This window comes from Arachis hypogaea, chromosome 20 (genome assembly GCF_003086295.3).
Source record: "Arachis hypogaea cultivar Tifrunner chromosome 20, arahy.Tifrunner.gnm2.J5K5, whole genome shotgun sequence".
Lineage (NCBI taxonomy): Eukaryota > Viridiplantae > Streptophyta > Magnoliopsida > Fabales > Fabaceae > Arachis > Arachis hypogaea.
Window position 1 is genome coordinate 65,399,237 of NC_092055.1, and position 23,203 is coordinate 65,422,439.

At 39.1% G+C, this 23,203-nt stretch overlaps 1 non-coding gene across 1 annotated transcript; it reads left to right on the top strand.

Moving 5' to 3' along the window:
* The first annotated feature begins 5,140 nt into the window (after nucleotides 1-5,140).
* Nucleotides 5,141-5,248, top strand: LOC112787382 (small nucleolar RNA R71). The gene has a single exon (XR_003194798.1). It is a non-coding gene; the product is annotated as a small nucleolar RNA R71 (small nucleolar RNA).
* Nucleotides 5,249-23,203: the final 17,955 nt, after the last annotated feature.

Sequence of the window (23,203 nt, forward strand, 5' to 3'; positions counted from 1 at the left end):
CAAGGGCATCACCGTTGTCAGTGGCTACATCCCCTCCTCTCAGTGAATAATATGCTCACGCACCCTGTCACGGCACGGCTATTCATCTGTCGGTTCTCGATCATGCTGGAATATGATTCACCCTCCTTTTGCGTCTGTCACTAACGCCCAACAATCGCGAGTTTGAAGCTCGTCACAGTCATTCAATCATTGAATCCTACTCGGAATACCACAGACAAGGTTTAGACTTTCCGGATTCTCTTGAATGCCGTCATCATTCTAGCTTACGCCACGAAGATTCCGATTAAGAGATCTAAGAGATATTCATTCTAGCTTATTTCATGTTGAACGGAAGTGTTTGTCAGGCACGTGTTCATAGAGGAGAATGGTGATGAGCGTCACACATAATCATCACCTTCATCACATTCTTGGGTGCAAATGGATATCTTAGAAGCGAAATAAGATGAATTGAATAGAAAACAGTAGTACTTTGCATTAATCTTTGAGGAACAGCAGAGCTCCACACCTTAATCTATGGAGTGTAGAAACTCTACCGTTGAAAATACATAAGTGAAGGTCCAGGCATGGCCGAGATGGCCAGCCCCCTAAAATGTGATCACAGGATCAGAATACAATCCAGGATGCCAAATACAATAGTAAAAGGTCCTATTTATAATAAACTAGCTACTAGGATTTACATGAGTAAGTAATTGATGCATAAATCCACTTTCGGGGCCCACTTGGTGTGTGTTTGGGCTGAGCCTGAGTGTTGCACCTGCAGAGGCCATTTGTGGAGTTGAACGCCAGTATTTGTGCCAGTTTGGGCGTTCAACTCTGGTTTTGGATCCTTTTCTGGCGCTGGACGCCAGAATTGGGCAGAGAGCTGGCGTTGAACGCCAGTTTACATCGTCTATTCTTGGCCAAAGTATGGACTATTATATATTTCTGGAAAGCCCTGGATGTCTAATTTCCAACGCAATTGGAAGCGTGCCATTTTGAGTTCTGTAGCTCCAGAAACACCACTTTGAGTGCAGGGAGGTCAGAATCCAACAGCATCAGCAGTCCTTCTTCAACCTCTGAATCTGATTTCTGCTCAAGTCCCTCAATTTCAGCCAGAAAATACCTGAAATCACAGAAAAACACACAAACTCATAGTAAAGTCCAGAAATGTGAATTTAACATAAAAACTAATGAAAACATCCCTAAAAGTAACTAGATCCTACTAAAAACATACTAAAAACAATGCCAAAAAGCTTATAAATTATCCGCTCATCACAACACCAAACTTAAATTGTTGCTTGTCCCCAAGCAACTGAAAATCAAATAAGATAAAAAGAAGAGAATAAACTATAAACTCCAAACTATCAATGAAACAGAGCTTCAATCATATGAGCGGGACTTAGAGCTTTTTGCCTCTTGAATAGTTTTGGCATCTCACTTTATCCATTAGGGTTCAGAATGATTGGCATCTATAGGAACTTCAGATTTTGAATAGTGTTATTAACTCTCCTAGTTCAGTATGATGATTCTTGAACACAGCTTCTTTATGAGTCTTGGCCGTGGCCCTAAGCACTTTGTTTTCCAGTATTACAACCGGATACATAAATGCCACAGACACATAATTGGGTGAACCTTTTCAGATTGTGACTCAGCTTTGCTAAAGTCCCCAATTAGAGGTGTCCAGGGTTCTTAAGCACACTCCTTTTTTTGCTTTGGACCTTGACTTTAACCGCTCAGTCTCAAGTTTTCACTTGACACCTACACGCCACAAGCACATGGTTAGGGACAGCTTGGTTTAGCCGCTTAGACCAGGATTTTATTCTTTTAGGCCCTCCTATCCACTGATGCTCAAAGCCTTGGGATCCTTTTTATTTACCCTTGCCTTTTGGTTTTAAGGGTTATTGGCTTTTTCTGCTTGCTTTTTCTTTTTCTTTCTACTTTTTTTTTTCTATATTTTTTTTTGCCTTTTTTTTTTATTTTTTCTGCAAGCCTTGTTCTTTGCTGCTTTTTCTTGCTTCAAGAATCATTTTTATGATTTTTCAGATTATCAAATAACATGTCTCCTAGTCATCATTCTTTCAAGAGCCAACATATTTAACATTCTTAAACAACAACTTCAAAAGACATATGCACTGTTCAAGCATACATTCAGAAAACAAGAAGCATTGTCACCACATCAATATAATTAAGCTAAGTTCAAGGATAAATTCGAAACTCATGTACTTCTTGTTCTTTTGAATTAAAACATTTTTCATTTAAGAGAGGTGATGGATTCATAGGACATTCATAACTTTAGGACAGAGTTACTAACTACTAATGATCATGTAATGAAGACACAAACATAGATAAGCACATAACATAGAAAACGAAAAACAGAAGAAATAAGAACAAGGAATGAATCCACCTTAGTGATGGTGGCGTTTCCTTCTTGAGGAACCAATGATGTCCTTGAGCTCTTCTATGTCTCTTCCTTGTCTTTGTTGCTCCTCCTTCATTGCTTTTAGATCTTCTCTGATTTCATGAAGGATGATGGAGTGCTCTTGATGTTCCACCCTTAGTTGCTTCCAATAATTGTGTGGAAGAAAATGTATCCCCTGAGGTATCTCAGGGATCTCTTGATTTGCAGTCAAATGTTCTACCACTGAGCTATAGACCCTTGATGGAAGCTTTTGTCTTCCCTTTCCTCTTTCTAGAGGTTTCTCTGGCCTTAGGTGCCATCAATGGTTATGGAAAAAACAAAAAAGCTATGCTTTTACCACACCAAACTTAGAATGTTGCTCGTCCTCGAGCAAAAGAAGAAAGAATAGATGAAGAAGAAGAAGAAATGGAGGAGATGGATGGGAGTGTGTATTCGGCCATATGGGTGGGATTGGGTGGGAGAGAGATGTTAAATTTTGAAGGTAGTGGGTGTATGGATGTGAGTGGTAAATGGAAAATAGAAGGGATGATCATGAATGGAAAGAGAGATGATGAGGTAGGTGGAGATCCTGTGGGGTCCACAGATTCTGAGATGATCCTGTGGGGTCCACAGATCCTGAGGTGTCAAGGATTTACATCCCTGCACCCATTAGGCATGTAAAATGCCCTTGCACACAACTCTGGGTGTTCAGCGCCAGGTTGGTGGCCATTTTGGGCGTTCAACGCCCATTTGTGTGCCATTTCTGGCGTTGAACGCCAGAACCATGCCTGTTCTGGCGTTCAGCGCCCAGAAGCAGCCCATTTTGGGCGTTCAGCGCCAGAACCATGCTCTGTTCTGGCGCTGAACGCCAGACAGATGCTCCTCCAGGGTGTGATTTTTCTTCTGCTGTTTTTGATTCCGTTTTCAATTTTTATATTTATTTTGTGACTCCACATGATCATGAACCTATAAAGACATATAATCAAGAAAAATATAGTTAGATAAATAAAAATTGGGTTGCCTCCCAACAAGCGCTTCTTTAATGTCAATAGCTTGACAGTGGGCTCTCATGGAGCCTCACAGATGTGCAGAGCTTTGTTGAGACTCTCCAACACCAAACTTAGAGTTTGGATATGGGAGTTCAACACCAAACTTAGAGTTTGGTTGTGGCCTCCCAACACCAAACTTAGAGTTTGACTGTGGGGGCTCTGGCTGACTCTGCTTTGAGAGAAGCTTTTTCTGCTTCCTATCCATGGTTGCAGAGGGAGATCCTTGAGTTTTAAACACAAGGGAGTCCTCATTCCATTGAAAGACTATTTCACCTCTGTCAACATCAATCACAGCTCTTGCTGTGGCCAGGAAAGGTCTTCCTAGGATGATGGACTCATCCTCTTCCTTTCCAGTATCCAGGACTATGAAATCAGCAGGGATGTAAAGGCCTTCAACCTTTACTAACACGTCCTCTACTTGTCCGTATGCCTGTTTTCTTGAATTGTCTGCCATCTCTAATGAGATTTTAGCAGCTTGCACCCCATAGATTCCCAGTTTCTCTATTACAGAGAGGGGCATGAGGTTTATTCCTGAACCAAGGTCACACAGGGCCTTAAAGGTCATGGTGCCTATGGTACAAGGTATTATGAACTTTCCAGGATCCTGTCTCTTCTGAGACAATGTCAGTTGATCCAGATCACTTAGTTCATTGATGAACAAGGGAGGTTCAACTTCCCAGGTATCAATGCCAAATAATTTGGCATTCAGCTTCATGATTGCACCAAGAAACTTGGCAGTTTACTCTTCAGTAACATCCTCATTCTCTTCAGAAGAGGAATACTCATCAGAGCTCATGAAGGGCATAAGGAGGTTCAATGGAATCTCTGTGGTCTCTAGATGAGCCTCAGAGTCCTTTGGTTCCTCAGAGGGAAGCTCCTTTTTTATCACTGGACGTCCCAGGAGGTCTTCCTCCTTGGGATTCACGTCCTCCTCTCCCTCTTTGGGTTCGGCCAAGGTGCTTATGTCAATGGCCTTGCACTCTCCTTTTGGATTCTCTTCTGTATTGCTTGGGAGAGTACTTGGAGGGATTTCAGTGATCCTTTTACTCAGCTGGCTCACTTGTGCTTCCAAATTTCTAATGGAAGACCTTGTTTCATTCATGAAACTCACAGTGGCCTTAGATAGATCAGAGACTAGATTTGCTAAATTAGAAGCATTTTGTTCAGAGTTCTCTGTCTGCTGCTGAGTGGATGATGGAAAAGGTTTACTATTGTTAAACCTGTTTCTTCCACCATTATTAAAGCATTGTTGAGGCTTTTAATCCTTCCATGAGAAATTTGGATGATTTCTCCATGATGAGTTATAGGTGTTTCCATAAGGTTCACCTAAATAATTTACCTCTGCTATTGCAGGGTTTTCTGGATCATAAGCTTCTTCTTCAGAAGATGCCTCTTGAGTACTGTTGGATGCAGCTTGCATTCCATGCAGACTCTGAGAGATCATATTGACTTGCTGAGTCAATATTTTATTCTGAGCCAATATGGCATTCAGAGTATCAACTTCAAGAACTCCCTTCTTCATAGGCGTCCCATTGCTCACAGGATTCCTTTCAGAAGTGTACATGAACTGGTTATTAGCAACCATGTCAATGAGTTCTTGAGCATCTGCAGGCATTTTCTTTAGGTGAATGGATCCACCTGCAGAAGTGTCCAATGACATCTTTGATAGCTCAGATAAACCATCATAGAATATATCCAGGATGGTCCATTCTGAAAGCATGTCAGAAGGACACTTTTTGGTCAACTGTTTGTATCTTTCCCAAGCTTCATAGAGGGATTCACCTTCTTTCTGTCTGAAGGTTTGAACATCAGCTCTAAGCTTGCTCAGCTTTTGAGGAGGAAAGTACTTGGCTAAGAAAGCCGTGACCAGCTTATCCCAAGAGTTCAGGCTGTCTTTGGGTTGAGAATCCAACCATAATCTAGCTCTGTCTCTTACAGCAAAGGGGAAAAGCATGAGCCTGTAGACTTCAGGAGCTACTTCATTAGTCTTAACAGTATCACATATCTGCAAGAATTCTGTTAAGAACTGAAAGGGATCTTCAGATGGAAGTCCATGAAACTTGCAGTTCTGCTGCATCAGAGAAACTAGTTGAGGTTTCAGCTCAAAGTTGTTTGCTCCAATGGCAGGAATGGAGATGCTTCTTCCATGTAAATTGGAATTAGGTGCAGTAAAGTCACCAAGCATCTTCCTTACATTATTATTATTTTCGGCTGCCATCTCCTCTTCCTTTTCGAAAATTTCTGAAAGGTTATCTCTGGATTGTTGTATTTTAGCTTATCTTAATTTTCTCTTCAGAGTCCTTTCAGGTTCTGGATCTGCTTCAACAAGAATGTTCTTGTCCTTGCTCCTGCTCATATGACAAAGAAGAGGGCACAGAAAAAATAATAATAATAATATGGATCCTTTATACCACAGTATAGGGATCCCTTTGTGAGTGGAAGAAAAGAGGGAGACAAAGAGTGTGATGTAAAGAAAGAAACACAACTGTGAGGATGGCAGAGATGTGAGATGAGATGTTAGTAGATGAATAAATAAATAGAATAGGATGGGAGAGGGAGATTTTTCGAAAATAATTTTTGAAAAAGAGTTAGTGATTTTCGAAAATAGTTTTTGAAAAAGGTTAGTAATTTTTTTGAAAATATTTTTTTTTAAAATCAAAAATAAAAATAAGAATAATTAGTTAATTAAAAAGAAATTTTTGAAAAAGAGGGAAGCTATTTTCGAAAATTAGAGAGAGAGAGTTAGTTAGGTAGTTTTGAAAAAGTTAAGAAACAAACAAAAAGTTAGTTAGAAACAAATTTTGAAAAGATAAGAAGTTAGGAGGTTAGAAAAGATATTTTGAAATTAGATTTTTAAAAAAGATAAGATGAGAAGATATTTTTGAAAAGATATGATAGAAATCAGTTTTTGAAAAAGATTTGATTTTTAAAATCACAATTAATGACTTGATTCACAAGAAATCACAAGATATGATTCTATAACTTAAAGTTTGAATCTTTCTTAACAAGCAAGTAACAAACTTGAAATTTTTGAATCAAAACATTAATTGTTATTGTTATTTTCGAAAATTTGGTATAAAAATAAGAAAACGATTTTTGAAAAATATTTTTTGAATTTTCGAAAATAACTAAGAATTTTGAAAAAGATTTGATTTTTGAAAAAGATAAGATTTTCAAATTGAAAATTTGATTTGACTCATGAGAAACAACTAGATTTTTAAAAATTTTGAAAAAGTAAATTCAAATTTTCGAATTTAATGAGAAGAAAAAGGGAAAGATATTTTTTTGATTTTTGAAATTTTTATGATGAAAGAGAAAAACACTAAAAATGATGCAATGCATGAAATTTTTAGATCAAAACAATGAATGTATGCAAGAATGCTATGAATGTCAAGATGAACACCAAGAACACTATGAAGGTCATGATGAACATCAAGAACACATTTTTGAAAAATTTTTAATGCAAAGAAAACATGCAAGACACCAAACTTAGAATTCTTTAATGCTTAGACACTAAGAATTCAAGAATGCATATGAAAAACACCATACAACACAAAACAAAAAATCATCAAGATCAAACAAGAAGACTTACCAAGAACAACTTGAAGATCATGAAGAACACTATGAATGCATGAAACTTTCGAAAAATGCAAGATGCACATGCAATTGACACCAAACTTATAACATGACTCAAGACTCAAACAAGAAACACAAAAATATTTTTGATTTTTATGGTTTTCTAATTTTTTTTTGGATTTTTATTTTATATTTTTCGAAAAATTATTTTAAAAAAGAAAATAAGGATTCCAAAATTTTTAATATGAATTCCAGGAATCTTATGCTCTAAAGCTCCAATCAAAGGGTCAGGCATGGCTTAATAGCCAGCCAAGCTTTAGTATGTAACTCAGACATGACACGCCTGACATACTCATTCCCAAAGGAATTAGACATGGCTTTACAGCCAGCCAGGCTTCAACATGCTCCATGAAACACTAGAATTCATTCTTAAAAATTTTGAAGCCATAGAATAATTTATTTTTGAAAACATTTTTATAATTTTTTTTTTGAAAACAAAGGAGAAAATTTTGAAAAATTTTTGAAAATTTTTTTTGAAAAAATAAAAAGAAAATTACCTAATCTGAGCAACAAGATGAACCGTCAGTTGTCCAAACTCGAACAATCCCCGGCAACGGCGCCAAAAACTTGGTGCATGAAATTGTGATGTCCAGGCTCAAACAATCCCTGACAACGTGAGCAACTTGGTACGCGTAATCGTGATTACACTTTAATTATGTAAAATTCATGGCTCTTTCTTTCCCTGGCAGTGGCGCCAAGAACATGGTGCCAATACCATGGTTCACAACTTCGATACAACTAACCAGCAAGTGCACTGGGTCGTCCAAGTAATACCTTACGTGAGTAAGGGTCGAATCTGATGACAAGTCATCTTAGCCCATTTTAGCTAGTCTTTTTCTTTTGTTTTCATTAGAATTATGCACTTTCTTAAGCTACAAGCAAGCTAATTGAGTAGATTTTCATGTTTCCCTTGATTGAACCAACCATATGTGAATTCATGCCATTTCATGAGGTTTTGAACTATATTTGTTGCATATTGTGGAAGATTGAATACCTCATGATTTTGAGCAAAACTTTGATTAGTTTGGTTGATCAATGATAGGTGAAGAAGGCTTGGAGAAAGGTTGAAGCAAAGAGGAATGGCTAGGAGTGAAGAGAGGACAATGGAATAAGTGAAAATTGAACCGGGTTGCATGAAGTTAGCCCCAACGTTAGCCCCCTAACTTGGAGGCTAACGTTGGGAATATGAATCACTCTTTGGAAGTAGCCAACGTTAGCTCCAACGTTAGCCCCCTAACTTGGAGGCTAACGTTGGAACTTGAGAGTTTCTCCCTGGGCTACCAACGTTTGCGCCAACGTTAGCCCCCTAACTTGGAGGCTAACGTTGGCACTTAAATCACAATGGGGGAGTAGGCAACGTTTGCGCCAACGTTAGCCCCCTAACGTGGAGGCTAACGTTTGCACCAATCACACCAAGCAAGGCCAACGTTAGGGTCAAAGTTAGACCCCTAACGTTGGCGCCAACGTCTAAACCAGAAGAATGTGGTTTGCTGATATGAAAAGTTAGGGTCAAAGTTAGACCCCTAACTTTGACCCTAACGTTGAAGACCAACGTTGGCTAACTCCATTTCCGGTTCAATTGGTTCACTTCGGTTCTTCTTCAATCTTCAAGAGCAATCAACCAAGGCCTCTTTCAACCCAATTCCACCAAGAACAAAGGCCCAACTCAAGGCTTGAAGATCATTTTGGAAAGTGTATAAATAGGATAGAATTCAATTTGTTTAGAGAGCTTTTCCGGGAGAGTTTTCTTTTAGAGCTTTCCTTTTAGAATTTTCATAAGAGTTTTTGGGAAGCTTTTGTCACTGAGTGAACTTTAATTTCTTGTTTTCATTTGCTTTCAATTTCATTTTACTTTTGTCTTGGATCTTGGATTGGAGAATTGAAGAAATTCTGTTTCAATCTCAATCTTGGATCTCTCTGTTTATTTACTGCTTAATTGAAATTCCGTTTCTGTTACTTACTTCATCTATTCTCTTTGCAATTTACAATTTCCTTGCTATTGTTCTTGTTGGATCTAGGAAGGCATTGAGATCTAGACTTGGTTTTCTAGTCTCTGGGTCCTGAGATCTAAATTCTCATTTCAATTCTCTGTTTAATGCTTTCATTGTTCATTTACTTTGCTGTTATAAGATCCGGTTCAATCCCAACTCCCTTTTCCTCTTCTGTTTGATGCAATTTAGTTTTCCCTTGTTTAAATTCTGCAAATCCTCATCCCAATCCCCTTTACTTTTCAAGCAATTTACATTTCTTGCACTTTAAGATTCTGCGATTTACATTTCTTGCACTTTAAGTTTCTGTCATTTAATTTCTTGTCCTTTAAGTTTCAGCAATTTACTTTCCCGCTCTCTTTAATTTCATGCAATTTACATTCTGCAAATCACAAATCACCCAACCAACACTTGATTCGCTTGACTAAATCAACCACTAAACTAAAGTTGCTCAATCCTTCAATCCCTGTGGGATCGACCTCACTTCCGTGAGTTTTTATTACTTGATACGACCCGGTACACTTGCCGGTTAGTTTTGGGTGTTTTGGTAGAAATTCGTTTCTCATCAAAATATCTCATCAAGTTTTTGGCGCCGTTGCCGGGGATTGAATAGATTGACAATGATTAAGTGAGGTGGTGATCTAGATCAAGCATTTTTTTTCTTTTCTGTTTCTTTAATTTTTGACTTGCACACTAACTGTTTGAGACTTTGTCTCTACTAACCCCCACTGCACTCAAGCTACAGAATGCTCTGTGCATCTTTGCTGTTTTGGTTGTATGACATGAACTAAGAGAGAGTTCTCCATCTCTGGAATTTCTGAAGAAGGGCACCAAGAAATGGAGGAGACAGTAAGGAAGTCCATAGTGAGAGGAGAAAAGCTGAGGCACTATGATTTTCAGCCTCCATGATCAAAGAATGAAGGATGTCAAGCTAGTGACAATAAAGAAGCGCTTTGTTGGGAGGCAACCCAACCTGAGGTAGTTTTCTTTTCATAGCTATTTTAATAAAAAGGTTAATTAGTTTTATCTATATTGCAAGAAGCTAAGTTTGGTGTTGCACACCAAAACAATCTAAGGGAGAATGAAAGATTCTAAGTTTGGTGTTTCACCAAAATCCCATCATAAAACACATTCTCAATTTCTGCATAATGCTGGCTTCAAGCATGTTGTATAAACTAGTTAACTATTCTGCTGTTTCCTAGTTTTCAGTTTTGTCATTTTTGAAAAAGAAAAAGAGTTTTACACATGGTTAATCTAATGCATTGGCAAGGTACTAAGTTTGGTGTGCCCACACCAAAGTAAGTACAAAAGCCACAAATAAATCATGCAAGCTAACCATTTTTCAAGTGCTTGGGGAACAAGCAACTTTCAATATCATTGCAGAGGTCCATACAAACTGTTGGAAGGATTAAGCATCATCAACCAAAGAAACAAAAGATGAACATGAAGGCCAGCAATGATGATGATGAGAAGAAGGAAAGAAAGTAAACTTCAACAGGTTGTATTGTTAAGTCATTGTTTTGCATTAAATATTGCTGTGATTGAGAGTTGGATTGTATCCTGATCTACCCTGCCTGTCTGCATAGTATAGTTTCTTTTCTATTTACCCCTGCCTGCATACATAGTATAATTTCTTTCTTTATAATTCAATAAGCAAGATGTTTGATCATTCACAACATTCTTATCTTCAAAACTTGTTTGCACTCAATTTCCAAGAAATGCATCACATGAAAGTTCTTTGAAAAGAAGGATTGAGGAATTAAACAATTTTGAGGCAAGCAAAAGATTAGGAGAAGTGGTGGTTCTGGTTATACGATTTTGTACTGAGGTTGCATGCTTGTGAAAACTTGCATGGGAGCTCATAGGCGGGACATGAAGTTCAAAGAAGTATTGTGGAGATTCTCAAAAATCTATTGATCCAAGAAGCAGCAAACAAAACAAAAGAAAGAAAAGAAAATACAAAAACAAAAAGAACATGGTCCAAGGCTCTGAGCATCAATTACTAGGCAGAAAAGAAAGAAGAAACAATGACTCAAAGAGTTGTTAGCCTAGTAAAATGCTTGTGGTTGAAGTGTGTCAAGGAAAGAGGCTTGAGCAAGTAAATCCTTAGGGGTGCTTTAACACCTAATACCTTAAAACCAACTGGTTTAGGAGTATTGATTGAAAGCTTATCTAAAGAGCCGCTTTGAGACATGATACTTAGAGTCGAGACCAAGGCACAGAAACTATAAGCTGCTTCAAGGTGATTACACATAAAGAGATCTCCATGGTACCATTTGGATGAAAATCCTAAGACCTACGACTCCCAATATGTAAGGACTAGTGAGCACTGAAACCCTTGCATAAGCATATGATTTAGAATTTATCCCACTGATACTTGATCACTTCACTCACTGCACTTTACAAGTGTTCCTCAATCCATCTTAATTGAAAGAACCTTGGAGCATAAATCTATTTCTTGCTTGGGGACAAGCAAGCTTTAAGTTTGGTGTTGTGATGACAAGTCATCTTAGCCCATTTTAGCTAGTCTTTTTCTTTTGTTTTCATTAGAATTATGCACTTTCTTAAGCTACAAGCAAGCTAATTGAGTAGATTTTCATGTTTCCCTTGATTGAACCAACCATATGTGAATTCATGCCATTTCATGAGGTTTTGAACTATATTTGTTGCATATTGTGGAAGATTGAATACCTCATGATTTTGAGCAAAACTTTGATTAGTTTGGTTGATCAATGATAGGTGAAGAAGGCTTGGAGAAAGGTTGAAGCAAAGAGGAATGGCTAGGAGTGAAGAGAGGACAATGGAATAAGTGAAAATTGAACCGGGTTGCATGAAGTTAGCCCCAACGTTAGCCCCCTAACTTGGAGGCTAACGTTGGGCATATGAATCACTCTTTGGAAGTAGCCAACGTTAGCTCCAACGTTAGCCCCCTAACTTGGAGGCTAACGTTGGAACTTGAGAGTTTCTCCCTGGGCTACCAACGTTTGCGCCAACGTTAGCCCCCTAACTTGGAGGCTAACGTTGGCACTTAAATCACAATGGGGGAGTAGGCAACGTTTGCGCCAACGTTAGCCCCCTAACGTGGAGGCTAACGTTGGCACCAATCACACCAAGCAAGGCCAACGTTAGGGTCAAAGTTAGACCCCTAATGTTGGCGCCAACGTCTAAACCAGAAGAATGTGGTTTGCTGATATGAAAAGTTAGGGTCAAAGTTAGACCCCTAACTTTGACCCTAACGTTGAAGACCAACGTTGGCTAACTCCATTTCCGGTTCAATTGGTTCACTTCGGTTCTTCTTCAATCTTCAAGAGCAATCAACCAAGGCCTCTTTCAACCCAATTCCACCAAGAACAAAGGCCCAACTCAAGGCTTGAAGATCATTTTGGAAAGTGTATAAATAGGATAGAATTCAATTTGTTTAGAGAGCTTTTCCGGGAGAGTTTTCTTTTAGAGCTTTCCTTTTAGAATTTTCATAAGAGTTTTTGGGAAGCTTTTGTCACTGAGTGAACTTTAATTTCTTGTTTTCATTTGCTTTCAATTTCATTTTACTTTTGTCTTGGATCTTGGATTGGAGAATTGAAGAAATTCTGTTTCAATCTCAATCTTGGATCTCTCTGTTTATTTACTGCTTAATTGAAATTCCGTTTCTGTTACTTACTTCATCTATTCTCTTTGCAATTTACAATTTCCTTGCTATTGTTCTTGTTGGATCTAGGAAGGCATTGAGATCTAGACTTGGTTTTCTAGTCTCTGGGTCCTGAGATCTAAATTCTCATTTCAATTCTCTGTTTAATGCTTTCATTGTTCATTTACTTTGCTGTTATAAGATCCGGTTCAATCCCAACTCCCTTTTCCTCTTCTGTTTGATGCAATTTAGTTTTCCCTTGTTTAAATTCTGCAAATCCTCATCCCAATCCCCTTTACTTTTCAAGCAATTTACATTTCTTGCACTTTAAGATTCTGCGATTTACATTTCTTGCACTTTAAGTTTCTGTCATTTAATTTCTTGTCCTTTAAGTTTCAGCAATTTACTTTCCCGCTCTCTTTAATTTCATGCAATTTACATTCTGCAAATCACAAATCACCCAACCAACACTTGATTCGCTTGACTAAATCAACCACTAAACTAAAGTTGCTCAATCCTTCAATCCCTGTGGGATCGACCTCACTTCCGTGAGTTTTTATTACTTGATACGACCCGGTACACTTGCCGGTTAGTTTTGGGTGTTTTGGTAGAAATTCGTTTCTCATCAAAATATCTCATCAGAATCCCACGGAGATTGTTGGTATGAAGCAAGCTATGGTCACCTTGCAAATCTCAGTTAGGCAGATATAAATTGATAATGGTGTTTTCGAATTTAATATAATAAAATAGGGATAGAAATACTTATGTAATTCGTTGGTGAGAATTTCAGATAAGCGAATGGAGATGCCTTCGCTCCTCTGAACCTCTGCTTTCCTGCTATCTTTATCCAATCAGTCTTACTCCTTTCCATGGCTGGCTTTATGCAAGGGCATCACCGTTGTCAGTGGCTACATCCCCTCCTCTCAGTGAATAATATGCTCACGCACCCTGTCACGGCACGGCTATTCATCTGTCGGTTCTCGATCATGCTGGAATAGGATTCACCCTCCTTTTGCGTCTGTCACTAACGCCCAACAATCGCGAGTTTGAAGCTCGTCACAGTCATTCAATCATTGAATCCTACTCGGAATACCACAGACAAGGTTTAGACTTTCCGGATTCTCTTGAATGCCACCATCATTCTAGCTTACGCCACGAAGATTCTGATTAAGAGATCTAAGAGATATTCATTCTAGCTTATTTCATGTAGAACGGAAGTGTTTGTCAGGCACGTGTTCATAGAGGAGAATGGTGATGAGCGTCACACATAATCATCACCTTCATCACGTTCTTGGGTGCGAATGGATATCTTAGAAGCGAAATAAGATGAATTGAATAGAAAACAGTAGTACTTTGCATTAATCTTTGAGGAACAGCAGAGCTCCACACCTTAATCTATGGAGTGTAGAAACTCTACCGTTGAAAATACATAAGTGAAGGTCCAGGCATGGCCGAGATGGCCAGCCCCCTAAAACGTGATCACAGGATCAGAATACAATCCAGGATGCCAAATACAATGGTAAAAGGTCCTATTTATAATAAACTAGCTACTAGGGTTTACATGAGTAAGTAATTGATGCATAAATCCACTTCCGGGACCCACTTGGTGTGTGTTTGGGCTGAGCCTGAGTGTTGCACGTGCAGAGGCCATTTGTGGAGTTGAACGCCAGTATTTGTGCCAGTTTGGGCGTTCAACTCTGGTTTTGGATCCTTTTCTTGCGCTGGACGCCAGAATTGGGCAGAGAGCTGGCGTTGAACGCCATTTTACGTCATCTATTCTTGGCCAAAGTATGGACTATTATATATTGCTGGAAAGCCCTGGATGTCTACTTTCCAACGCAATTGGAAGCGCGCAATTTTGAGTTCTTTAGCTCCAGAAAATTCACTTTGAGTGCAGGGAGGTCAGAATCCAACAACATCAGCAGTCCTTCTTCAACCTCTGAATCTGATTTCTGCTCAAGTCCCTCAATTTCAGCCAGAAAATACCTGAAATCACAGAAAAACACCAAACTCATAGTAAAGTCCAGAAATGTGAATTTAACATAAAAACTAATGAAAACATCCCTAAAAGTAACTAGATCCTACTAAAAACATACTAAAAACAATGCCAAAAAGCTTATAAATTATCCGCTCATCAGGCCCCCTAAATGGGACAGAGAGTTGCGCTGAAATAACGCTGGAATTGTGCGTTTAGCACAATTTTCAGCGATGCACGCGACTGCATCATTCATCTTTTACCCATCCCATGCGATCGCGTCAACCACGCGACCGCGTCAACCCCATTTCACCCCAATCACGCGATCGCGTGCCCTACGTGTTCGCGTGGATTTGAATTGACTAACCCCAGTCACGCGAAACCCTACCCCATCGCGCCCCCATTTTCTTCCCCCCAACCCCCTCTGCTCCCTCTCTGGTCCCCACTCTAACACCACCACCCCAACCACCTCCGACCGCTGTACCACCCCCAACCACCCGAACCCACCGCGACGCCCACCCGCTCCTTCTTCCTTCCCTCCCCTTCTTCTCTCTCTCCTCTCTTCTTCCCTCCACCACCGCTGCCCCCACCGCGGCCAAGCCACCACCACCGCGCCATCACCGCCGTGCCTCCCACCACCACCACCCTTACCCCCATTCTTCTTAAACCACCTCCCTCCACCGTTAACCCTACCCGAAACCCCCCTGCCACCGCGAACAGCCGCCCACTACCGCACCACCCTGTCCCACCGCCGTGCCGCCGTGCCCTCTCCCCGCACCACCACTCCGCCACCGCCATCTCTCTGATCCCTACCTTAGTTCATACGCCTACCAGGTTCCGCCGAACGCCATTTTTTCTTTCATTCGTAGTTAGTTGCATATTTTTTCTAATTATGTTCAAATTAGGCTAGTTAGAGATGCACATTTGTAGTGGATTCTAGGTGGTTAGATAGCTAGGATGTGGTTAGTGGATTTAGGCCTGTTAATTGCGCTGTTCTTGCTACTTGTTTTATAATTTTTACAATTCTAATGTTGCTGTGATGTTAATACTGTTCATATGACGTTCTTCACTGTTTCATGCTGCTGTTCCATTGCTCTTCCATGTTCACATTACTTATGTGTATTTGCAGCCTTATTTTACCTTATATGAACTATTCTGCTTGCTGTTTATTACCCGGGAACATCCAATTTTAGCCGGAATGCTGCCCAATTTTCTGCAAATTGTTTTCTTCTCATTCATGCATTGGTTTTGGCAACTTTGAATTTTCCATTACTTAGCTTTTACCAAACCAATCCTTGAATGCCCGGGCCAGCATTCTTATTCTTTTCGATTTCCTGGTTAATAAATTGCACTTTTGATGATTCGATTTCAATTTTTGCTATTTCCATATCTATATGAATCATCATCAACCTGATTTTCTTGCTTGAATATGAGTTGACTGTTGCTTATAATTGTGAAATTCTTGTTACTGAGAAACCGATCATCATGCCACTTACTCTGACTTTCTTTTTACTCACTCACTGATTTGCACTTTCTAACCTCTTTCTCAATACTAACCGATCTAAATTTCAAACTTCTCTTTTTGGTTTTTAACTATTTACTTTAACCTTCTAACTCAAAGCATGATTATAGTTTTTCCTAATTAACATGAATTCTACTTATATTACATTTTGGATTATGATTTTTTCTTCTTAGATTTCTAACTCAAATACAATCCATAATACACATTTACTTAACTCATTTCATAATTCTACTACTCTTTTGCCACTATGTGCTTATATTGCCATTATTCTATTTGCCTACTTATTTTCCTGCTCTGTTCTTCATTTATATCCTGGAATTTCTGCTTTTCAGGATGTCTGACCCTCAAAGAAAAGGAAAAGGCAAGGCAACCACTGGTAAAAGGAAAAGAGGTGAATCATCTATGTCTATCCTGGATATTATGCATGATGACTCCTGGCGGGAAAAGCACTTTACCCCGTAGGAGAAGGCTGACCAGCTCCTCACTGCCAATGATCCGGTCAAATTTGCAAACAGATACTGTGAGCTGAAGTATCCAGTGTCTGCCACCTCCAGAAACCTATACCTGGAGAGAACTCTAAAAATTCCAGAAGAACTACAGCAGTACACCTCCGATCAGATAAAACAGAGAGGCTGGTTCTTTTTGGAGAGAAACCTGATAGTGGTCAATGCTTCCTGGGTTAGAGAGTTTTACTGCAACTATTTCAAGACTTCCCTGGATGTAGTGCACCTCAGAGGGAAACAAATACTGGTCACTGAGGAAGTTATTGAGGACATCCTCCGCCTTCAGCCTAAGTCAGATCAGCCTGACGGTTACCAAAAGGCTGAAGAGGATATGAGGTTTATACGCTTTGACTGGGATGTTGTCAAGTAGTAGATAGCCCTTGATCCTACTGTCACATGGGTCATGGGAAAGAACATAACAATGCCTAAGGGAATCAAGCTGATGTATCTGAATGATGAGGCTCGGCTCTGGCACCAGATCCTGAGCAACTTCGTTATGCTGAGAACTCATGAGATAGAGCTGCCTGCTACTATGATCACCCTTTTCTGGTGTGTACTGGAGGGTAAGGACCTATATCTGCCACGATTCATCCGGCACTATATGGCCAGGGTCCATGTCAGAGGTACTCTCCCCTTCCCTTATCTGGTCACTGATGACATGTCACCATGTCATGTTTTTCTATGTTTTTTCATACAAGAAATTTATAATTAGTGCTTAATTATTGCATTCTTTTGTGCTTAAATGGTATATTTCCTTGATCTTTCAATTTTATAAATTTTGTAGGAAATAAGAAGAAAAAGAAGCAAAAGAGCACAAAATAAGCTAAAAAGAAGAAGAGAGGAATTTTGGGCACATTTTGGAGTTGAGGTGATGAAGCAATTGGCAACTTGGAAACCAAGTTGGCAACGCCAATGTGTGTGCCTGGAGCAAGGAAGAACAAGCAAGTTGGCAACTTGGAAACTAAGTTGGCAACGTGCAAGTGTGTGTTCAGGAAGGATGCGCGTTGTTGTTGGCGTGTTTTGCCAACAACTTGGGCAACAACGCCAGGAAGCTACCAGAGAAGAAGGATGGGCGTTGTTGCTGGCATGTTTTGCCAACAACTTGGGCAACAACGCCAGGCAGCCTGACCTTGCTCTCTTCAAAGGAGCATATCTTGAGCTAGAAAACTCCAAATGAGGTGATTTCAGTGGCATTGGAAAGTAGACATCAAGAGCTTTCCAACCATATATCAGAGTATAAGATTTGAGTTCATTTGAAGACTCAAAATCTTGCTTTATTTAGAGCCTCAGAGACTAAGGGCGTTGTTGCTGGCGTGTTTTGCCAACAACTTGGGCAACAACGCCAGGCAGCCTGACCATGTCTTCTTCAATGGAACATAACTTGAGCTACAGAAATTCAATTGAGATGCTTCCAGTTGCGTTGGAAAGTAGACATCAAGAGCTTTCCAACCATATATCATAGTCTATAGTGGAGCACGAAATTGAAGCTCAAACCAGAGGCAACTTTGGGCATCAAAACTGAGTTCAAAAAGGCAGAAAGGGCCAAGTGTTTGGCAACAACTTGGGCTGGCAACGCCCAAGCACCAAGTTCCCAGCACAGAAAATTCTTGGGCATGTTGCCAACGTGCATAAAGCTGGCGTGTTTGCCAGTAACGCCAAACCATTGGGCCAGAAGCGAGAAGCGAGAAGAATGAGCTCTGTTTCCTCTGTTTAGCAACACGTCCTCCATTGAGCTAATATTCAACAAGGATAAAGCCCACATTGCTAACCCAATTGAAGATCTCCAAATGAGTCTTAGGACTAGTATAAATAGAGAAGGAGTTTGTACTTTAGGAGGATTATTTTTACTTTTACTTTTTAGACACTTTTACTATTACACTAGCATTTTTATTTTTTTACTGCATCTCACCCGTCTTCTATTTTGTTTTTCTTGCAACTTTGAATTTCAGTTTTAAAGGAATACTTCTTCTTCTTCTTCTTGATTCTTCTCTACACTTAGTTTAATTTTTAACTTTTACATTTATTGTTGAATTTAGAGCTATGATTCACTAAACCCCACCTTCATTAGGGGGAGGAGCTCTGTTTATTTGAATGGGTTGATAATTCTTCTTTTCCTTCTCAATTCAAGTGGTTCATCCAAGAAAAAACTCTTGTTCTTCAAAGATTCAACTACATTCGAGAGAAGGATTGAATCTACATGAATTATATGGTGAACTTGAGAAAGGAGCCATGTAACTCAGTTTAGAGTTCATCCTTTCATGATTTCTTTGATCAATACACTTTGGGTTGGTATGTGAGATGTAACCTCCCTTAGTTGAGATCCTGGAAATTGTGTGGCCTTGGATTAGAAATTGAACTTCACCTCTTCTCATGACCAATTAGATCACGAGAGTGGCAATTGATTATGTTAAAGAGAAATTGAATTGCCAAGAGATTGGGATTCAATTATTCACAATTCGCCATGGATCTATACCCATGATTGAGAAGGAATTGAGTAACATCAATTCATGACAATTTACATCTCTAATCCCTAATGATCTCTCCATCATTAATTCTCATCTCTTTTGTTCTTTAGTTCTTTGAATACCTGGTGCACGAAATTGTGATCATCAACAATGGCGCCAAAGACTTGGAGCTCTCAAACGTGAATCACACTTTGTCACAATTCCGCATAACTAACCAGCAAGTGCACTGGGTCGTCCAAGTAATAAACCTTACGTGAGTAAGGGTCGATCCCACGGAGATTGTCGGCTTGAAGCAAGCTATGGTCATCTTGTAAATCTCAGTCAGGCGGATTCAAATGGTTATGGAGTTTAAGGTGATGAAAATAAACATAAAATAAAGATAGAGATACTTATGTAATTCATTGGTGGATTTCAGATAAGCGTATGAAGATGCTTTGTTCCCCTTGAACCTCTGCTTTCCTGTTGCCTTCTTCCAATCATTCATACTCCTTTCCATGGCAAGCTTTATATTGGGCATCACCGTTGTCAATGGCTACATCCTGTCCTCTCAGTGAAAATGGTTCTGATGCTCTGTCACAACATCGGCTAATCAGCTGTCGGTTCTCGATCATGTCGGAATAGGATCCATTGATCCTTTTGCGTCTGTCACACACCCCACAATCGCGAGTTTGAAGCTCGTCACAGTCATCCCTTCCCAGATCCTACTTGGAATACCACAGACAAGGTTTAGACTTTCCGGATCTCAGGAATGGCCGCCAATAATTCTAGCCTATACCACGAAGGTTCCAATCTTAGATTAGAAACCCAAGAGATATGCATTCAAGCTTGTTTGCATGTAGAATGGAAGTGGTTGTCAGTCACGCGTTCATAGGTGAGAATGATGATGAGTGTCACGGATCATCACATTCATCAAGTTGAAGAACGAATGAATATCTTGGAGAAGAAATAGACTTGAGTTGAATAGAGAAACAATAGTACTTGTATTAATTCATGAAGAACAGCAGAGCTCCACACCTTAATCTATGGTGTATAGAAACTCCACCGTTGAAAATACACTAGAACAAGGTCTAGGCATGGCCGTGAGGCCAGCCTCCAAACGTGAAAAGGTCTATCAAAGTATGAGTAAAGGATGAAAAACAATAGCAAAGGGTCCTATTTATAGAAAACTAGTAGCCTAGGGTTACAGAAATAGGTAATTAATGCATAAATCTTCTTCCGGGCCCACTTGGTGTGTGCTTGGGCTGAGCATTGAAGCTTTCATGTGAAGAGACTTTTCTTGGAGTTAAACGCCAGCTTTTGTGCCAGTTTGGGCGTTTAACTCCAGCTTTTGTGCCAATTTTGGAGTTAAACGCCAGAATTCTTGAGCTGACTTGGAACGCCTGTTTGGGCCATCAAATCTCAGTCAAAGTATAGACTATTATATATTGCTGGAAAGCCCAGGATGTCTACTTTCCAACGCAATTGAGAGCGCGCCAATTGGGCATCTGTAGCTCCAGAAAATTCACTTTAAGTGCAGGGAGGTCAGAATCCAACAGCATCTGTAGTTCTTTTTCAGCCTCTGAATCAGATTTTTGCTCAGGTCCCTCAATTTCAGCCAGAAAATACCTGAAATTACAGAAAAATACACAAACTCATAGTAAAGTCCAGAAGAGTGATTTTTATTTAAAAACTAATAAAAATATAATAAAAACTAATTAAAATATACTAAAAACATACTAAAAACAATGCCAAAAAGCGTATAAATTATCCGCTCATCAATACCCACTACCCAATTCCCTTCTACATTCTTGCAATTTATCATTCTTGCCATTTACATCCTGTTTCTCTATTTCTTGCAATTTACTCTTCTGCTCTTTAAAATTCTGCAATCTTTACTTTCTTGCGATTTATCTTTAATGTCATTTAAGTTTCTTGAAATTTAAGTTTCCGTCATTTACTTTTAGTCATTTAATTTGCTTCCATTACTTTAGTTCTTTAAATTCCTTGCCATTTAAATTTTTGCAATTATGTTCAAAAATCACAAATCTCATGAAATCAAAACCATGTTTGCTTGACTAAATATACCACTTAACTAAAGTTTCTTAATCCACCAATCTCCGAGGATTGACCTCACTCTTAGTGAGTTTTATTACTTGATACGACCCGATATACTTGCTGGTTGCGCGTTAATATTTAAATTTTCACGTATCAAGTCTTTTTGAACACCTTCAGCTATGTTCAAAATGTTCTTGGCTATGGTTTCTCCCACATCTATCTTGCGTTTGTGTGAGGAGGCTGGAGTACCACTTAAAGAATTTGATGACACAGAAATAATCTCCCCTGGGAAGCCTATCACCAAAAGATTGATGGAGCATGTCACCATGGTCCAATTAGAGAGGCAGCCTTTAGCAAGAAGAAAGAGGAGGAAAGAAGCAAGACAAGGGGAGGAGCAAGAAGAAAGGGAACAACAAGAAGATAGAGAAGAGCCAAGTGCATTGAGCATGAACCAACTCCAAGCCGCATTAGAAGGAATCTCTGGGCAATACTCACAAATTCAAAGAAGCCAAGATGAACAAGCTCAACAACAAAGGGAGCTCTAGCAATTGATGAATCAACAAAGAGGAACACAAGCTCAATGGATGGATCAGCAGAGGGAATATCAAACGCACATGATGGAACTACAACAAAAGCAATATACTAAAATGTATGAAGCCATCAACAACTCAACTGCTGAATATGAAAGATCCATGAATAAAGTAATACAAGAACAGTTTCAGTTGAGGAAAGAGCAAGCTCAACAAAGGGAACTTCTTCAAAGAATAGATGACAGAACAGACAAGCTTTACAGAGAATTCAATGAAAATAGAATGTTTAAAGAGGCTAGACACAGAGACAGAATTGATTATGATATGTGCACCCAAGAAAAAGTCAGCTACCTTTGTGGAACACTCCCAGTGCTCAACCCAAAACTCCAAACATTCAATGAAGCACAAAAGGTATTAGAAGAGCAGGAAATTGCAAGGGTGAAATTTAATGTTCAAAGGCTAAAGGAGAGGATGGTAAGTTCAGGGATATGGAAGAAAATAGAGGAGTAATCAACAACAAAACAACAAGGAGAAATAAGAAGCAAGAAAAGGCAAGATCCAAAAGGCAAAGGAAAGCAAGGAGAATCAAGCAAAGGAAAGGAACCCAAAGCTTAAAGGTGGTGAAGTTTCTTTCAGTATTTCAATAAATAAAGAAGATGTATGTCTGAAACATGACATACCTTCTAAAATTTCTCTTTTATGCATTTTCATGTTTATGTTATGCATTTTCATACGTACATCATGTTTGAAATGTATGTTTGTCCTAAGTCCTTTTGTTTGATAATTGAATAAAAGATGAGATTTGAACAAGAACAGAGAGAAATCTAGCCTAGAAAGAATAAAGTTATCCTATAAAAAGTGCTAGTATACATGCCTTCTTTGTAAATAAATCAAGGCTCAAGAAATCAGGAAATTCTTGCTTATACAAGACTAGTTGGTCGAGGGTTACAAGACTCCAAATAAAAAAAAAAAAGAGAAAATGAAAAGCTAGGCATCAATGACCAAATTTGGATATGTGTCTGTGGTGATTGATGTTAGGGGATATACTTGGGCTAGTAAATCCGAGGGGTGCTTCATCACCCGATAACTTGAGTTAACTAACTCGGGATTATCGATTGAAATCCCCCGTTCAAGAGTAGCTCCATAACAGAACATTTAGCAACCCAAAGAGGTGCAGGACACCACTATCCAAATAAAATCTCAAAGTTATATGCCTGTGATTGAATGTGTTAAGGAGAGAGGCTTGAGCTAGTAAATCTTTAAGAGTGTTTCAACACTTAACAACTTAAACCAACTGGTTTGGGATTGTTGATTGAAAGCTTATGTTAAAGAGCCGCCTTAAGACAAGATTTTTATCTCAATTGAAGCAAAGAAAACTGAAAAAAGGATGGAGAATGTAAAAAGGTGTGAAAAAAGGAGTCTAATAAAGCTAGCTAGTCTAATACTAAAGCAAGCATTTTGATAAAGAAGTGAATTAGCTTTGATCATTTGCATTGAAC